The sequence below is a fragment of the Carcharhinus amblyrhynchos genome, chromosome 10 (genome assembly GCF_965287045.1).
Source record: "Carcharhinus amblyrhynchos chromosome 10, sCarAmb.v2.hapA, whole genome shotgun sequence".
NCBI classification, from domain to species: Eukaryota; Metazoa; Chordata; class Chondrichthyes; order Carcharhiniformes; family Carcharhinidae; genus Carcharhinus; species Carcharhinus amblyrhynchos.
In genome coordinates, this window is record NC_137333.1 from 62,575,775 (window position 1) to 62,584,265 (window position 8,491).

General features: G+C 42.1%; 1 protein-coding gene across 5 annotated transcripts in view; it reads right to left on the reverse strand.

Annotated features, from left to right (window-relative positions):
- Window positions 1-8,261, reverse strand: part of tgfbrap1 (transforming growth factor, beta receptor associated protein 1) — a 51,692-nt gene extending 43,431 nt beyond the window's left edge. The window contains exon 1 of one of the 5 annotated variants that reach the window (XM_080197165.1): window positions 8,197-8,261. The gene's annotated coding sequence lies outside the window, so the exon portion shown is untranslated. The other 4 variants (XM_080197169.1, XM_080197168.1, XM_080197166.1 and 1 more) reach the window with 4 other exon arrangements.
- Between the last annotated feature and the right edge of the window lie 230 nt (window positions 8,262-8,491).

An 8,491-nucleotide genomic window follows, 5' to 3' on the forward strand; every position in this document is an offset into this window, starting at 1 on the left:
TTTGCCTTCAATTCTATCAACCTCAGTCTCTTTTCAGAGACGTCATCTGGAAGAATATATAAACAACATCCAGACAGGCTTGCCCATCCAGTGCTTTCAGTCAGCTCTTCAAGAAGTTTGACCAGATTGACTATAACTCCACACTGCTGCTCCTTGATCAGATGAAAGCTTAAGGTGCTCATCAGTGTGGATGAACAGAGGGATCTAGGTGTATGTGTACATAGATCCCTGAAGGTTGGGAATCAAGTGGATAGGGTTGTTAAGAAGGCATACGGTGTCTTGGCGTTTATTGGTAGGGGGATTGAATTTAGGAGTCGCAGCGTCATGTTGCAACTGTACACAACTCTGGTGCGGCCGCACTTGGAGTACTGTGTGCAGTTCTGGTCCCCACATTACAGGAAGGATGTGGAGGCTTTGGAGAGGTGCAGAGGAGGTTTACCAGGATGTTGCCTGGTATGGAGGGGAGGTCCTATGAGGAGAGACTGAGGGATTTGGGGTTGTTTTCGCTGGAAAGAAGGCGGCTAAGAGAGGATCTTATTGAAACATATAAGATGATTAGAGGTTTAGATAGGGTGGACAGTGATAGCCTTTTTCCTCGGATGGAGAAAGCTAGCATGAGGGGGCATGGCTTTAAATTAAGGGGGGGTAGTTATAGGACGGATGTCAGGGGTAGGTTCTTTACCCAGAGGGTGGTGAGGGATTGGAATGCCCTGCCTGCTATGGTTGTAAATGCGCCTAGTTTGGGGGCGTTTAAGAGATCCGTGGATAGGTTTATGGACGAAAAGGGATTGGTTTAGGTTAGTGGGTCATTGTTTTTTAAACTGGTCGGTGCAACATCGTGGGCCGAAGGGCCTGTTCTGCGCTGTAATGTTCTATGTTCTATCACTGTCCTTAATTGTAGATTCTAGCAACTTCCTGACAGTGGATGACACAGGACAACACATGACTAATGGTCACTTAAGAGAGATAACAGATACCTGCTGTAGCTCATGAAACTAATCCTAGTATGGATCACTGCCTTCTGGGGAAAGAAAAACATTTGAAAAACAGTATGTCATGTAATAACCAGCTGGAACCAACCCAAAATCCATTTACACATTGACACTGATATTTGTGACTTATTGCAAAATTCCAAATACAAACATGCAGTTTAAATGTGACATAGCATGAAATGTCAACAAAGTCAGATTGCAGGAAATACAGGGGAGTCTCCCTGTCTGCCACATGGCTGATGATTGCAAGGACCCTTCTCAAACTCCTCCTCCCAGTGGGGAACTCATTGCAGAATTGTTTTTTGCCAATCGAGGGCCACCACAGATATGATCTTCACTGTGTTGCAAATTCAAAAAAGGCAGAATCAAAGCCAACCTCCGTACATGGCCTTTTTCAACCTTACCAAAACCTTTGACTATCAACCATGAAGACTCATGAAGTATCCTCATCAAATTTCACTGTCTTCAGAAATTTGGCATTATCTTTTGCCTAATTTATGTTGATGTGCAAGCCATGGTCCTTATGAATGGAATCACCACAAACTATATCTGAGTGAATGCTGGGTCAAACAACATTGTGTCATTGCATCAACTCTTTCTCATTTCCCTTGCTGCAATACTGCACCTTACTGCCAGCAAATTAGTTACAGACATGGAGGTAATCTACAGGAGAGATGGGAAACTATCCACCCTATGCCACCTTCAATCCAAAACCAAAATCACTGTAACCTTAATGCTTGGAACTTTACATGCTGTTTTTATGTGTGCTTGCTCAGAAATTGCATTCCAGATTATTGTTGACTCCTTCTCTGAAGCATGAGAAAATTAAGATCCTCTTCCAACCAGCTCTCAGCGCAACACCTCTCTGCATCATTTAAGATCCACAGCAATATCGTGGAAAACCTGGACCAATTTCCATATTTCAGGAGCCACCTCTTGACCAAGGCAGACATGGATTACAGAATTCATCATCGCTTCCAATGTACCATACATGTGCCTTTTGTCAAATATTCTTTTCCTCTCAGCTGACTATCAGAATCTCAAGCCTGAGACTGTCATCATTTGCCTGGCAGCAGTGATCCTCGTGCTCCTATACGCCTTGGAGATGTGGACAAACTACAACAGGCACCTTAAAGCACTGGATAAGCACCAGCAGTGATGCCTTTGCAAGCGCCTTCAAATCCACCGGCAAGAAAGGTCATCAAATAGCAGTGTCCTTGCCCAAGCCAACTTGTCCAGCATCGAGTCACCAATCATTCAAAACCAGCATCTGGGCAGAACATGTCATTTGTCTATCTGACACAAGACTCCTGAAGTGACTTTCTACTCAACTCAATCGCTGCAGGGATCTCTCAGGAGGAGAGAGGATACGCTACAGGGATGCTGTAAAAGCACCCTGATGAGGTCAGATGTTCACATCCCCACCAACGCAAAGGAGTTCCCGGCTTTTGACCAACCAATTTGGAGCAGGTTTATCCAGGAAGGCACCAAGCACATCAAAGGATTTTGTTGGAAACACACAGAGGTGAAGTCAAGGCATCAGAGAGACCGTGCAAATCTCCAAACAACTCATCCACCCAACCACTCGAGCAGCACCTGTCCCATCTGCAACTCATGCACTGGACTTGTTGAATCAGACAGGAAGCAAGTCATCCTTGGGACTGTCCCAGAGGAGAAAACGAAGTATGACCTGAGCTATATAAGTTATTAGATTAGATGACAGAGGTTTTAAGAATCTTAAAAGAGCAAAATGAGGCGCAGAGGTATAAGGAGCGAATTCCAGAATTTGGGACCTGGGCAAGTGAAGGTACAGCCACCAATGGAGGAACAATTGTAATACAAAATATGCAAGAGGCCAGATTTAGAGGAACAGAGGTACATTGGAGGGTTGTGGAATTGGAGGAGATTACAGATATACAGAGTGACAAGTAGGGATTTCAGAACAAGAAGGATTTTAAAATCTTAATGCACCATTCAGATAATTCGAGGCCTGGAGACCACAGAAAAAGCAGAAAATTAAGAAAGGAAAATAATGTCAGCTGTTGCTTACCCCAGTCTGAGCATAAACATGATTTTTTTTGCTTTTGTTTAAGTTCAGTAATGAGAAAGATTGATAGTTATCTCAACTGGGCCCAATTAAATGCTTATTCCCTTTAATTGCAATTATATTGTTAATTGTCAAGTTTTTGCCTACATAAAATCATAGCAATAGTGAAAATGGCCATTCAGCCCAACATGCTGACTGTTTAAGAGATCATATAGTGACTTCACTAATCTCGCTGGATTAGCAGTTTTATTTGACTGAGCTAAGCTTCCAACTCCATATCCTCTCCGTCACAAATGACGACTACTTCCACCTCCTTCATACCATTCATCTCTGGCCACACTTCAGGTCACCTGTAGATGAACCCCTCAATCAAGTTGTTTGTTTCTTCCGGACTCAGCTATTCAAATGCTCTGCTAGCTCTCTCAACTGCTACCCTTCCTATACATAAGTTCGTCCAAAACTCTGCTGTCTATGTTCTAACTGGGACTGGTTCTAAACATCCGTCATCCAAGCTTGCTGACATACAGCAGCCCCCACACTTGTACCTTGAATTGAAAATTCTCATTCTATTGTTCAAAATCCTTCCCAAATCCTATCGCCTCCTGCTCTCTGAACCCTAACCCTGCTCTAATTTCAACCCAATACTGACACAGCCTTCAGCTATCTCAGCCCAAAAGTTTGCAATGCCCTCCCTAAACCCATCTCCTCTTAAAACTCTTTACAACCAACCTCTTAAGATTTTAATCATTAATCCTAACATTTCCTCCTTGGGCTGTATTAAACTTTAAATGATCACTGCTTGTGAAGTACACAAGAAACATGTACCTACATGAATTTTTTTTTAGGGGTAATTAAAATACCAAAATAAAATCAAAATTGTAGTTCGAAAAGGAAACTTGGGGTGGGGGGAAATCAGATAGAAACTTAATCTCTGCCAACATTGTCTGAAAGATAACACCCTTGCTCAAGTCAGAAGATCCTACATCTAAGTAGATAGTCTAGGCTGATCTTCAGTGCTGCACTGAAGGAGTGCAATACTCAAGGGTGTCAGATATGCGATATGGCTGTAAACTGAGACAACATAAAAGACTCAACAATAAATATAGGGCATTCTCGGTATATCCTGATCTACTCTTTGTGCCTCAATTAGCTCCAGCAGGACAGATTCACAAATCATATATATCGTGTGGGATTCTGTTGTTTGGAAGCCAGCACCACATTTCCCTAGATTACAACACTTAATTGATGTAAGCACTTTTGACAACCCAGAACTATGGAAGTTACAACATAAATACAAGATATATATAAAACATATTATATTATGTATGAAAGCTGCCCAAACTCAATTGCAACATATCGGGTGCTAGCTGTATCCAATAGATAATGCCTACATCATGTAATTTCTCCATTGGTGGTGTTGCAGCCTCAACCTGGGATTCTGCTCTCTCTTCAAAATATATGTTTGTGAAAATAGTTCCATATATTCAGAATTTTACAGCATGAAAAAGGGGCCCTTTGGCCCATCAAGTCTGTGCCAGCCATCAAGCATCTATCTATTCTAATCCCATTTTTTAGCACTTGGTCTGTAGCCAGTTTATGAGAATTTTTAATACTTGGTTTGAATGCATTGCTTTCAGTTATGCAACTTCAGGCATTTTTGGAAAATCCCCGAGGTCTCTGCTGACATACAGAAATAAACAAACAACAGTCAGTGCCCCTCCCAGCCTTGCTTCAATAATCCACTAAACAATTCTTTGCTCTATGCTACACAGTTTTGTCTCCATATCAAAGTCCTCATGATCCTTGGTTATGACATTTAGGACAAATTAATAAATAGCCCTTTAAAATTCTGTCACAGCAAAAATTACTTGATTGCCCAGCAAGGTGTAATTTCCACAAAGTTCATTTTGCCTTGATTGCATTTTGTTACTGGTTATTTGTCATGTTAAACAGAGAAATAAATTAATAACTTGGTAAAGAGAAAAACACCATTTACCTCATCCAAAGCAACCCTTCAATTGATTACTCCCTGCCCCAATACCAAACTATCCTATTCCTATTGCAGCTGGTGAGGACTGTTCACCTACCATCATACTCATGTCCAATCCAAAGCAAGACAATGCCTGCAGCTTTCCTTTCATTATCAGTAGCCAGGATCATCCTCAAATCTTCCTCCGCTTCACTGCTGTTACCTCATTAGCAAAGTGGGAGCAGATACAAGGAGTTTCCCAGCCAGTGAGTTCCAAAGACACGATTGAACATCATGTTAAAACACAAACATTTACAGCATCAGGAATAAAATGACAAAGCTGTTTAAGCATTTTGGGTTACCAGCAACAAAAATCAAAGCCTGGCTTTGAGGATTCTTTGATTTGAGGGTTCATTTTGAGGGTTCTACGATTCTATGACTGACAATGATTACGACAATGACCATTTATATCTACATTAAAAAATTATTATGCAAAAACACTTAGAAAAAGGGGGCACTTATGGATTAAAATTCTACCAAGGAAGAGGCTCAAACAAAATTTGGGAACTTCATATTGAGTTAGTCTTGGTGACTCTCCTCTGAATCAATGTTATGGGATCAAGCCCTTCTGCAGAGACTTGAGCACAAAATCTGTATTGACACTTCAATATGATATAATGCCACACTATCAAAGGTACAGTCCTTTAGATTAGAAGTTAAACAAAGGCACTTTCCCATTCCAAAAGACAATCACTAGCCACCACATGTTTCACATCTTCAAATTTTAAAAATCTTGTTCTTCATACTCAAGTCTAAGTCATCAATAAAGATCAGGAAAAACAGTGTTCCATAGTTTTGAGTCCTGGGGTGCCCCATTGTAGACTTTCCTCCAGTCTGGAAAACAATCCATTTACTCATTTGCAACTCTCTCTTGCCTGTCACTCAGCAAACTTTGTATCTATGCAACCACTATTCCTTCAATTGCATGGGTTTATCTTTCATGAAAAGTGACTCAGTTCGATCTGTTCCTGGACTTTATCCAATGCCTTTCCAAAAGTGTTTTTTTTTGATGACATAAAAAAGAGCTACTTCTCAAAATGCAAAGAATTCAACAACACTATTTGAACATCAGGCGAGTTCTCCCCAGTGGCCTCAATCAATATGAATCAGAACTTAAAAATCATAGAATGATTTTAGCATTGAAGGCCACCATTTAGCCAGTATAACCATCCCAGCTCTCTGCAAAAGTGACTCAGTTTGATCTGTTCCTGAACTTTTTCCCCTGTAGCAATGCAATTTATCCAATTCCCAGTTGAAAGCCATGATTGAATTTGCTTCCACCTCACTCTCAGGCAATGCATTCCAGATCCTAACTACTCAATACAGAAAGAAATATTGATGGCAGCACCATCTTTCATGTCACCTTTGGCTCTTTTGCTATAATTTCTCCCCATCTATCCAGTCCAGACCTGTTGTTATTCTGAACAGGTCTATCAAAATACTCAACTTTCTCTTCTCTAAGCAATCCTCATGATTGAAGTCCCTCATCTCTGCAGCCATTCTATTAAATCCTTTCTGCACGCCCACTGATGCCTTTGCATCCATCTTAGATGCACAGACACAGAGACAATGCTCCAGCTGAGGCTGATCAACTGTTTATGTAAGTTTATCATAACTTCCCTGCTTTACTAATCTGTGCCCTGACTTATAAAGCCCATTACCCCATTGCTGTATTAACAGTATTAACAAGAACTAGAGGGCACAGCCTCAAAATAAGGGGGAGTCAATTTAGAACAGAGTTGAGGAGGAACTATTTCTCTCGGAGGGTGGTGAACCTTTGGAATTCTCTGCCCATCGAAGCAGTAGAGGCTACCTCATTAATTGTGTTTAAGTTACAGGTAGATAGATTTTTGATCAATAAGGGAATCAAGGGTTATGGGGAGCAGGGGGGTGAGTGGAACTGAACCACTATCAGGTCAGCCATGATCTTATTGAATGGCAGGGCAGGATCAAGGGGCTAGATGGCCTACTCATACTCCTATTTCTTATGTTCTAACTGCTTTCTCAATCTGTCATAGCACCTTTAACTATTTGTACACGCCCACCTCCCAGTCCCTCTGCTCCTGCACCCTCATTAAAATTATATCCTATATTTTGTATAGTCTCTCCTCAGTCTTCCTATCAAAATGAATTGCTTCATACTCCTCTGCATTAAATTTCATCTTGCACTTGTTTTCCCATTCCAAAAGACAACCACTAGCCTCGTTTCACATCTTCAAATTTTAAAAATCGTGTTCTCCATACTCAAGTCTAAGTCATCAGTAAAGATAAGGAAAAACAGTGTTCCATAGTCTGAGTCCTGGGGTACCCATTGTAGACTTTCCTCCAGTCTGGAAAACAATCAATTTACTCATTTGTAACTCTCTCTTGCCTGTCACTCAGCAAACTTTGTATCTATGCAACCACTGATCCTTCTATTCCAGGGGTTTATCTTTGATGAAAAGCATGTCAAGAGTCACTTTATCCAATGCCTTTCCGAAAGTGTTTTTTTAATGACATAAAGGCCTACTTCTCAAAAGACAAGTTTATTTTATGAACTCAGTCCAGAAGGACAAAACTGTGAAGAACGAAAATCTCAGCACTCTGGCTTCATCTTCCCTTGAACAGAGTGGATAACACAGAACCAAATCTGCACAGGAAAAGGACAAAGTAACTACATATTACATTAAGTGGGAGATAAGGAACGATTTTAAGTACAAACGTGGTCATAAACCACGGAACACATCACATGAACCTACCTCCCAGGACCTGTTGTGGGAGGAACCTTATTTCTGTATTCAATACCTCGGGCAGGCCACTGAATGAATGGTCAAACTAGGCACTGCTTTTCTCATTACACAGAAACAGAATAAACCTGCAGCACCAATATTTGATCTGGAAATGACTGAAGATGCATCTGTGGACGTGTAAATAGATACAACTGGTTTCTTAATCACCATTAAATTGACGCTTTTTCTTTAACCCTTCCCCGAGGTGGCACCGACCTATGTCCACCATCCCTCTCAGTATTTGCTGACATACAACATTCCTCCTCCTCCTCCTCTCCTACCTACCCCCCCAGAGCAGATTGTTAATCAAATTACACATTACCAACTCCTCCCGCCCGGGTCACATCCTCCTCCGCTTACCCAAACCTCTGGCTCCCAGCTGTATACCTGACCTCCTCCTTCTGCAGCTGCTCACATCCGGCGCCATGTGTTTCCGGTCATGTGACTTCTGAGAGGCGACCGGGTTGTCACGTGATCTTGGCCATGCCGCGACCTCCGCACTGGGAGGGGGCGCTGCGCTGCTGATTCCCTCAGCCGAGTTTGCTCTGGTCATTGCCCGGAGTTCCGCTGGGTGGCAGTGTCGCCCCCACCCACGCACCCACGCACGAGCAGATGCTGTTGCCCTCCGCCCCGGGGGGGGCGGGGCGGCAAAGCG